This window comes from Piliocolobus tephrosceles, chromosome 12 (assembly GCF_002776525.5).
Source record: "Piliocolobus tephrosceles isolate RC106 chromosome 12, ASM277652v3, whole genome shotgun sequence".
NCBI classification, from domain to species: Eukaryota; Metazoa; Chordata; class Mammalia; order Primates; family Cercopithecidae; genus Piliocolobus; species Piliocolobus tephrosceles.
This window is the reverse complement of record NC_045445.1, coordinates 101811461-101822500: the sequence shown is the minus strand read 5'-3', so window position 1 is coordinate 101822500 and position 11040 is coordinate 101811461. Positions and strand designations below refer to the sequence as shown.

At 41.4% G+C, this 11040-nt stretch overlaps 1 pseudogene; it reads right to left on the bottom strand.

The window, feature by feature from the left end:
* Positions 1-571: 571 nt before the first annotated feature.
* Positions 572-5249, bottom strand: LOC111536419 (annotated as a pseudogene).
* Positions 5250-11040: the final 5791 nt, after the last annotated feature.

Here is an 11040-nt window from a genome sequence, read left to right as displayed (position 1 = left end):
ATTCAACTGGTCTCAAGTCAGTGTACAGGTAAGCCCTGGCTGCTTCCACACCTCCACCAGCTCCCAGCGAGACCAAAAATTTTCGTACATCTCAAGTTGAGGGGCATAAAAGAGGGGTCACAATGGCTGATCATTCAAAATAAAACAAAATGTAAAAAGTATTAAGGTGAATATTAAAAATTTTTTGCATTACATGATTTATATGAAAGCAATGCTATCACCTCCCCTGTGTGGAGAGGACTGGGGCATTCTCTTTAGAGAGAAGTGGGGTGGCTTTTGGGAGGGCAAGGGACTTCCTGTAACAATGCATCTCGTGATATTTGGAATGCCTATTTAAAAAAGGAACAACGCACAATCAAAGTTCTTGGCCACATTGTAGAACTTTGAGGGATGCTGGCTCCAACTGGCTGCTGTCACCTCCACCTTTCCAGTTTTCAAATCTTGGGTCAAGCTAAAAAACAACAAATAATAATAATCATAATAACAGTAAGACCATGCCAATCTCATCTTGTTTTCTGGCAAGTTGGGTTTTTGTCAAGAATGGATGTAATGCAACTAAGTCACAGTCCACCTAGAAGCATCTGCTGTGGGTGATGAAGGGGCTGGCCTCTTGGTATTTTTGCTTGCTGATCCACATCTGCCAGAAGGTGGACAGGGAGGTCAGGATGGAGCCATCAAAACACACAGAGTATTTATGCACAGGAGGAGCAATGATCTTGATCTTTATCATGCTGGAAGTCAGGACAGTGATCTCCTTCTGCATCCTGTCAGCAATGTCAGGGTACATGGTAGTGCCACCAGACAGCACTGTATTGGTGTACAGGTCTTTGCAGATGTCCACATCACACTTCATGATGGAGGTGAAGGTAGTTTCATGGATGCCACAGGATTCCATGCCCAGGAAGGAAGGCTGGAAGAGGTATTGGGGCAGTGGAACCACTGATTGCTGATGGTGATGACCTGGCCATTGAGCAGCTCCTGGCTTTTCTCCAGGGAGGAGCTGGAGGCTGCAGTGGCTATCTCCTGCTCAAAGTCCAGGGTAATATAGCACAGCTTCTCCTTGATGTCAAGCATGATTTCCCGCTCAGCAGTAGTGGTGAAGCTGTAGCCACCCTCCTTGAGGATCTTCATGAGGTAGTCAGTCAGGTCTTGGTCAGCCAGGTCCAGAGGCAGGATGGCGTGGGGGATGGTGTACCCCTCATAGATGGGCATAGTGTGAGTGACCCCATCACTAGAGTCCATCACGATGCCAGTGGCATTGCCAGAGGTGTACCAGCCTGGATGGTCAAGTACATGGCTGGGGCATTGAAAGTCTCAAACATGATCTGGGTCATCTTCTCATGGTTGACCTCGGGGTTCGGGGAACCTCGGTCAGCAACATGGGGTGCTCCTCGGGAGCCTCACATAGCTTGTTGTAAAAGTTGTGGTGCCAGATCTCCATGTCGTCCCATTTGGTGACAATGCCGTGTTCTATGGGGTATTTCAGGGTGGGGTCAGGATGCCTCTCTTGCTCTGGGCCTCATTGCTCATGTAGGAGTCCTTCTGACCTAGGCCCAGCATCATGCTCTGGTGCCGCAGGCACCACATGATGGAAGGGAGGACAGCTGGGGAGCATCATCGCCCATGAAGACAGCCTTGCACATGCTGGAGCCTTTGTCGAAGATGAGAGCAGTGGTCATAATTCATGGTGATCTGGCAGTGGGTGTGGACTGGCGGCGGAGTGGGGAGGGTGAGGCTCTGTGCCTGCTGGGCAGATGCAGTCTTCACAGCCTAGAGTTGGTATCTTATTGCTACAAAGAATCTGTTCTGTCACTCTTAGGATCTCTATTTTAATGGTAATGCTGAGTTGTGTCTAAACTCCAAAAGGGAGAGGGTATAATGAGGCATGTCTGACACCAGCCTCCTACCTGTCATGGCTTGAACTAGTTGTTGAGGTTTCTTTGGGATACTCTTGGCTGAGAGGGAGATCCACTTACTCAGTTTGGGGGCTTAGAACTTTAATTTTAGTTTACACTTCAGTCTGTCAATTGTTTCCTTTGCTGTGCAGAAACTTTTCCATTTGATGTAATCCCATTTGTCTATTTTGCTTCTGTTACCTGTGCTTTGAGGTCATGTTAAAAATAAATAGATAAATAAAATAATTGCCCAGACAAATGTCTTAAAGCTTCTTTCCTGTTTTTGCTTCTAGAAGTTTCATAGTTTGGGGTCTAACATTTAAGTCTTTAACCTTTTTTGTGAGTGGATTTTATATGGTGAGAGATAAAGGTCTAATTTCATTCTTCTGTGTGTGTCTATCCAGTTTTCCCAACACCATTTGTTGAAGAGACTGTCCTTTCCCTATTGTATATTCTTGGCACCTTCATCAAAAATCAGTTTACTGTAAACGTGTGGATATATTTCTGGGTTCTCTTTTCCGTTCCGTGGGTCTGTGTGTCTGTCTTTATGCCAGTACCATGCTGTTTTGATTACTATAGCTTTGTAGTACATTTTGAAGTCAGATAGCGTGATGCCTCCAGCTTTGCATTGTTTTTCTGTGTTTTGTTTTGTTTTTTTCCTCCAAATTTCTTTGGCTATTCAAAGTCTTGCATGGTTCCATACAAGCTTTAGTATTGTTTTCTATTTCTGTGAAGAATGTCATTGGTATTTTGATGGAAATTGCATTGAATCTGTAGATTGCTTTGGGTAGTATGGGCATTTTAACAATTTTAATTCTTACAATCCATGAACACAGGATACCTTTCCATCCTTTTTATGTCTTCTTCAATTTTTTTTTTCAGCAATGTTTCCTAGTTTTCAGTGTAGAGATTTTTCATCTCCTTGGTTAAATTTGTTCCTAAGTATTTTAATTTTAGTAAATATTATAAATGTAATTTTTAATCTATTTTTCTGATAGTTTGCTATAAGTGTATAAAAATGCTACTGAATTTTGCATGTTGATTTTCTATCCTACAGCTTTATTGAATGTGTTTATTGGTTCTAACATTTTTTGATGGAATCTTCAGAGTTTTCAGTATGTAAGATTGTGTCATGTGCAAACAGGGACAGTTTAACTTCCTCCTTTACAATTTGGATGCCTTTTATTTGTTTCTCTTGCCTAATTGCTCTGGCTAGTACTTCCAGTACTATGTTGACTATAAGTGGTGAGAGTAAGCTTCTTTGTGTTGTTCCAAATCTTAAAGGAAAAGCTTTCAACTTTTCCCACTTTTAGTGTATTAGCTGTGGATTTATCATATATAGCCTATATTGTGTTGAGGTACATTCCCTCTATACTCAATCTGTTGAAGGTTTTTATCATAAGGAGACGTTGAATTTTGTCAAATGCTTTTTCTGCATCTATTGACATGATCATATGGTTTTTGTCCTTCATTGTATTAATGTGATGTATCACCTTTACTGATTTACATATGTTGAACCATTCTTGCATCCCTGGGATAAATCTCATTTGATCATGGTGGATAATCTTTTTAATGTGCTGTTGAATTTAATATTTTATTAAAAATTTTCAAATATCTATTCATCAGGGATATTGGCCTGTAGTTTTGTTTTTTGGTTGTGTCCTCATCTGGTTTTAGTAATGTGGTAATGCTGGCCTTGTAAAATTAGTTTGGAGGTATCAGTTTGTTCTCACATTGCTATAAAGAAATACCTGAGACTGGGTAATTTATAAAGAAAAGAGAATTGGCTCACAGTTCCACAGGCTGTACAGGAAGTACGATGCTGGCATCTGCTCAGCTTCTGGGGAGGCCTCAAGAAACTTACCATTATGGTAGAAGGCAAAGGGGAGCACACATATCACATGGCTGGAGTAGGAGCAAGAGAGAGAGGGGAAAGGTGCTACACACCTTTAAACAGCCAGAGCTCGCAAGAACTCACTCACTATCACAAGAACAGCACCAAGTGGATGTAGCAAACCATTCATGAGAAATTCGCCTCTGTGATGCAGTCACCTCCCACCAAACACCAACTTCAACATTAGGGATTACAATTTGACATGAGATTTGGACAGAGACACAGATCCAAACCATATCACTCCTCTTCAATTTTTGGAAGAATTTGAGACTTCATGTTACTGTTTCTTTAAATGTTTGGTAGGATTCAGTTGTGAAGTCATCATGTCCTGGGCTTCTCTTTAATCGGAGACTATTTGTTACTGATTCAATCTCCTTATTCATTATTAGTCTATTTAGATTTTGTATTTCTTCATAATTCAATCTCGATAGGTTGTATGTGCCCGGGAATCTACCTGTTTTCTAGGTTATCCAATTTGTTGGCATATAATTCTTCATAATAATTTCTTATGATCTTTTGTTTCTGTGGTATCAGTTGTAATGTCTCCTTTTGTGCCTCTAATCTTATTTGAGTCTTCTCTCTTTTTTTCTTAGTTTAGCTAAAAGATTGTCAATTTTGTTTATCTTTGCTTTTTCTTTTTTTTTTTTGAAACAAAGTCTCACTCTTGTAGCCCAGGCTGGAGTGCAATGGCACAATCTCAGCTCACTGCAACCTCCGCCTCTGGGGTTCAAGCAATTCTCCTCCTGCCTCAGCCTCCTGAGTAGCTGGGATTACAGGTGCCTGCCACCATGCCTGGCTAATTTTTGTATTTTTAGTAGACAAGGGGTTTCACCATGTTGGCAGGCTGGTCTTGAACTCCTGACCTCAAGCGATCCGCCTGCCTTGGCCTCCCAAAGTGCTGGGATTACAGGTGGGAGCCACCGTGCCCGGGCTTGTTTATCTTTTAAAAACAGCAACTCTTTGTTCCACTTATCTTTTCTATTGTTTTTCTAGTTTCTATTTCATTTATTCCTGCTCTGATCTTTATTATTTCCTTCCTTCTACTAATTTTGGGCTTAGTTTCTTCTTGTTTTTCCAGTTCCTTGAGGTGCAAGGTTAGGTTATTTGAGATCTTTCTTCTTTCTTAATATAGGTGTTTACTGTTACAAACCTCTTTCTTAGAACTGCTTTTGCTGTATCCCATAGGTATTGGTATGTTGTGTTTTCATTTTCATTTATCTCAAGAAAAGTTTTAATTTCCCTTGTAATTTCTTCATTGACCCATTCGTTGTCCAAAGCACCTCTTCGCAGGTGCTGCATTTTGTCACCTGGACCTTGAGAAGCAGTTTGTCCCCCCAAGTAATATATATACCCTTGTGAGAAAACCTCCTTTAGTTTCTAATTAGAATCCCCCTGCTCATGGGCCTTGGACTTTGTCCCTGGCAACAAACTGGAGAGCATGCCATGTTTTCCTCCTGCATCACATGCTGCTCATGTCCTACCCATAGTTTGTCAGCCCTTGCCAACTGCCAACATTTAGAGTTGAGGAATCAGAAATAAAGTTCACCCCTGCCAGAGATACACTTCTAAGTAGCAAAACTAGAATTAAACTCAGATCTTTCTGATTCCAAGAGTGAGCTTATCAAGCACTAGACTGTCTCTGTTGAGAATCTCACAAGACTGTTCTGCTTCAAGCGCCATCATAGGCAAAGCACTATTTATTGATAATAGTGATAGTGTAATGACCATTAAAATGAGTATAGTGGGTTGAATGGTGGTCCTCAAATGATATGTCCATGTCCTAATTTTCACAATCTGTGAATGTTATCTTATTTGAAAAAGGGATTTTTGCAGATATAATTAAATTACGGATCTTGAGATGTGAAGCTCATCCTTGATTACCTGAATAGGCTCTAAATCCAATGACAAGTAGCCTTATAAGCAACACAAAGAGGAAGAAGACAGAAAAAACGGCATTGTGACCACAGAACCAGAGATTGGAATGATGCAGCCACAAACCAAGGAATGCTTGGAGCCACCAGAATCTGGAAAAGGCAAGGGACAGATTCTCCACTAGAGACTTCTGAGAGAGTGTGGACCTGAAAACAGCTTGATGTCAGACTTCTGGCCTCCAGAACTGTGAGACAATAAATTTCTGTTGTTTTAAGCCACCAAGTATGTGGTAATTTATCCACTTAAGTTCATTACCTTATGCCTGGGTTATGTGGCATTCTACTGACTCTGGCCAGACCAGACATTTTTCTGGCCAGACCACAGCATAATTGTGTGGCAAGCTGGAGTGTTAGGCTGTCAATGGAAATCTCTGAATGTCTACAATATGTCTCTCTCTAGTGCAGGAGATCACAGGGTCATGAAACTTAAGAGATGATAGGGATCTTGAAGAGCTTGTGGTTTGACCTCTCCCCTAGGCAGGAATTCTGTTTTCCAGAGTTACCAGCAGGTGGCCAATCAGCCTCATTTTGAACACTTCCCCAGTGAGTAGTGTACCCCTCTCATACCATATCCCTCTTCATTTATGGACAACTTTTACCGGAGAGTTCTCAACATCGTTGAGCCCTAATTTCCCCATTACATTTTCCATCCAGTTACCAAAATTCTATCTTGAAGACCCATAAAAGTAAGTCCTAATTCTTCTTTCATATTAACAATTCCTCAAGTTATTGAAAATGCCTGTTATGTTCCTCAACTATCTAGCAACTAGCCCCATTCAACTTACCATTACTCAGGTGAAGTCATTTTTAAACCTCTCACCATATAATATTCTTCTCATTTATTCATACAATTTAAAATATGGCACTGAGGGCTGGGCATGGTGACTCATGCCTGTAATCCCAGCACTTTGGGAAGTCAAGTCAGGAGGATCACTTGAGCCCAGGAGTTTCAGACCAGCCTGGGAAATATAGTGAGACCTTGCCTCTACAAAAAATTTTAAAAATTAGCCAGGCGTAGTGGCATGCATCTGTAGTCCCTGCTATTCGGGAGGCTAAGGTGGGAGGATCGCTTGAACCCAGGAGGTTGAGGCTGCAGTGAGCTATGATCACGTTACTGCACTCCAGCCTGGGCAACAGAGAAAGACCCTGTCTCAAAAACAGAACACAATCTACACATAACTCAGGCAGGGGAGAGTGGGACCATTACCTTCCTTATTTTAGGTTTAATTCGTGCATCCTAAGACTGCATTCACGTTACAGAGAATGGGTGTCCTATGATTGACTCATTCCCACCTTCCTGGCAGCTGAAATCTAAGAGTTTTACAGAATTTCTGTTAAACCCGATTGATTTTGGAATCTATAGGAAGTGTTTTTTTATTCACTTCCGGAATTGCCTCTTGTTTGTTTCAGCTAATTTTTCCAGGCTGTCACAACACTTTTAATGCTAATGTATCATCTGGTGTATTAGGTTGCTTTAGCTGACTCTCGTTCCCATGCTCCTCCTACCTGGAACCTAACACTCTGTCTCCAGGCTCTGATTTAAACCCTTCCTTGCTGGATTCTTAGAACATGCTCACACACTCCTATTATAGGCCATTTCTCCTTACCCTTGACTCTTCTTAAATCAGAACAACCAATTTCTGGGCCAGGGCTCCAATCTCTAAAATATCTTCCTGCTCTGACCTTCTTTCATTCTATTATGTCAGAAACTCGCAAGTACTCAAGCCTATTGAAACATAATAGGATGCATGTAAGTGCAAGGGGCAGCTAGCACCTTATGAGACCCAGAAAGACAACCAACATTTCATAAATGGCATCAAAGAAAGTATGCTAGGTGTGACCCTGGGAAATTACAGCATCTTTAAGAAGGTTCACAGCAAGGCTTTGGCAACCTTTTTGGATTCTATTCTCTGAGTTGCAGGTATAAACTTGAAGAACCCAAAAGTAGCTCTCATAGGCCTAGTGGACTAGTTCCAAAGTGCTAGGGGCATCATCATCTGAATTATCAAAACTGACTCAGTAAGAAGGGTCCAGAGTTCAGTAAGGCTGATGAGCATAACAAATAGTATCTTGTCAACACTTTGCAGTTGCTCTTTTTTAAACTAAAAGGCATGGTGGTAAGAGAGTGAATGGGAGTGGCAGGGAGATCTCACATGCTTGGGAGAAAAGAAATCCTGTTTCATGCCACCATTTCTGATTATTTTTCTCCATTTCGTGTCTGAAAAAAAAAGTGTGAGAGGAATACTTCATGGTGGTGAAGAAATAATGTAAGAAAAACAGGAAAAAAACTACTATTTAAAAGCTGCTTTATTGTTATTTTCCAGATTTTTATGTTACTTATGCTATTGAGATGCTGTCCATTTTGAAAGTATTTATGACAGATGATGGAATCAAAGAGCTAAAATTAATAAAATTTAAGCAAGTCCCATCAACTCACACAATGATACTTTATACCTACATAGCACTTTACTGTTCTCAAAGCACCTTTTCATGCATTAAAACCTCACAACAACCTCACGGGATTACCATTATTATCACTGCTTCAAGATGATATTTAGTAAAGTGAAGAGACTCGCCCAAGTTCATAAAAGTAGTGTGCAGAGACAAAACTTGGACTTGAACCAATATATTCCAAGCAGTATTCTTTACACCATGGCACAATTATCTTGAAAGAAAAAGAATGAATCGTTACTAGCATAGCTTCCCTAAAAAACTGCAATTATCTTTATATTTCATAGCAAAGGCTTGGAGATTCTCTTCTGTTATACATATAAGAAAATAACACAATTATTCTCCAAGTCTTCCATCCCAATTAGTCTATCTCAGTCCACAAAGATGTCTTTAACTATTTTCATTTAATAATTCAATGTAACAAATGTTTAGTGAATGCCGGCAATGAATAGGTGCTATGCTAGCACGGCAGAAATTCAGTTATCTTGGCTCTTAGAAATCTTACCAACTAATAGAGAACACAGCTGTCTTAAATATCTATTGCAGCAAAACAGACCATCCCAAAATTTCATAGTTTGAAAACAACCACTTGTTGTTGCTCATGACTCCATGGGTTGACTAGAATGCCACTCAATGGTCCCAACACCAACATCAGGTTCAATGAGAAGGACTCACAGAACTCAGAAAGGCTGTTATATTCATGGTTAAAATTTATTACAGTGAAAGAATACAGATTAAAATCAGCAAAGGGAAGAGGCCCATAAAGCAAAGTGCAGGAAAGACCAGGCGTGAACTTCTAGTTGTTCCCTCCCAGTGGAGTTCAGAATAAGGACAGCACTTAGTTCTCCCAGAAATGATGTGTAGCAACATGCACGGAATTTTGCCAACCAGAGAAGCTAACTTGAGCTTTTCTGTCCAGAGTTGTTATTGGGGTTTGGTAATGTAGTCATGGCTCCTACACAGCTGACCCTATTTTATAGCTCCTCCGAAATCAAGCTGATATACTACACAGTCCAAGGCCCCTACCACAAATGACATTATTTGCAAAAACTATCGGGTGTGGCCTGTAACACCCAGGTTAAAAAATAAATAAAAACACTCTTTTCAAGCAGGACCAAACTTTCTTTTGGCAAGGTTAAATCTTTGCTGCATATCCGGGAGACTCGATTAGACTGAAACATCCAAAATGGCTCACTCAGATGGTGACAGTTAGTGTTGGCTATTGGCTGGGAACTCAGCTGGGACTGTCAACTAGAACATCTTATACATGGCCTCTTCACATAACTTACCTATCTCATAACATGGCAAGTGGATTATAAGAAGAAGCCTTCCAGGGCTGGGTGCAGTGGCTCAAGCCTGTAATCCCAGCACTTTGGGAGGCCAAGACGGGTGGATCACGAGGTCAGGAGATCGAGACCATCCTGGCTAACCCAGTGAAACCCTGTCTCTACTAAAAAATACAAAAAACTAGCCAGGTGAGGTGGCGGGCGCCTGTAGTCCCAGCTATTCGGGAGGCTGAGGCAGGAGAATGGCGTGAACCCAGGAGGCAGAGCTTGCAGTGAGCCGAGATCCGGCCACCGCACTCCAGCCTGGGTGACAGAGCGAGACTCCGCCTCAAAAAAAAAAAAGAAGAAGAAGCCTTCCAAGCATACAAAATGAGAAGTTGCAGATCTCCTAGGGCCCATCCTTAGAATTTCCAGTGTCACCTACTCTGTCACTTACTCAAAGCAAGTCACAGACTAGGCCAGATCAAGAGGAGGGGAAATAGTCTCCATCTTTTGGTAGGAGAAGTGAAACATAATTTACAGCCATATTTAATGCATGAAACAGCAGATGCATTTCTTTCACAAGGGACAAAGTTCCCCAAACTACAGTGACACTACCCTTGTTGGAACAACACAGCTGGAGAGAAGTCTGAATCCTCCTCTGGGATCTCAGAACTGCAAGTGTGTTGGAGCCGAGGACAGACCACACTGGTAAGCCATATAAGAGTGTATAAGAGGCATACACTCTGGGCCGGGCATGGTGGCTCACATCTGTAATCTCAGCACTTTGGGAGGTCAAGGTGGGCAGATCACAAGGTCAAGAGATTGAGACTATCCTGGCCAACATGGTGAAACCTCGTCTCTACTAAAACTACAAAAATTAGCCAGGCATGGTGGTGCACGACTGTAGTTCCAGCTACTTGGGAGGCTGAGGCAGGAGAATCCCTTGAACCCGGGAGGCAGAGGTTGCAGTGAGCCGAGATCACGTCACTACATCCCAGCCTGGCAACAGAGCAAGACTCCATCTAAAAAAAAAAAAAAAAAAAAAAGAGGCATACACTCTATGTGACAAGCTGGAGGAGAGATCATGAGTGCTTTGTAGTCTGCAGCTGCTGATTGCAGTCAATGGAAGACAAATACATATATACATATATAGGTATGCATACGTACTAAACAACCACATAAAAGCTGTCACTTTACCAATGTCCCTGATGACCCCAAGAAAGCTATTGTCTCTATGCCCCTTTCTGGGATATAAACCAGTTGCTAGAAACTTTAAACATTTAAGGGTCTTAGTTTTGCAAATCTGTACCACTGAACTGGCTTCACTAGTCCTAAATTTAGCTTTGGCCACATGAGGAAGGCCTTGAAAACCAAATGTACGTGTGACAGCTCCATGAGACAGGCATTTTCTGGATTCCTTTCAACCCTAAAAGAATTTGAAAAAACAACAAAATGGTTCACCAAAATGATCAAGCAACACAGGTTCAAGACATCATTTCCAGTTCTCGTTTAAGAGAAGACTTTTTTATGGCTTTAGTTAGTGATGCCCTACCTCATTAAAAAAGAGATCAAATTTTCAAAATAAATGAAGAGGATTTCTT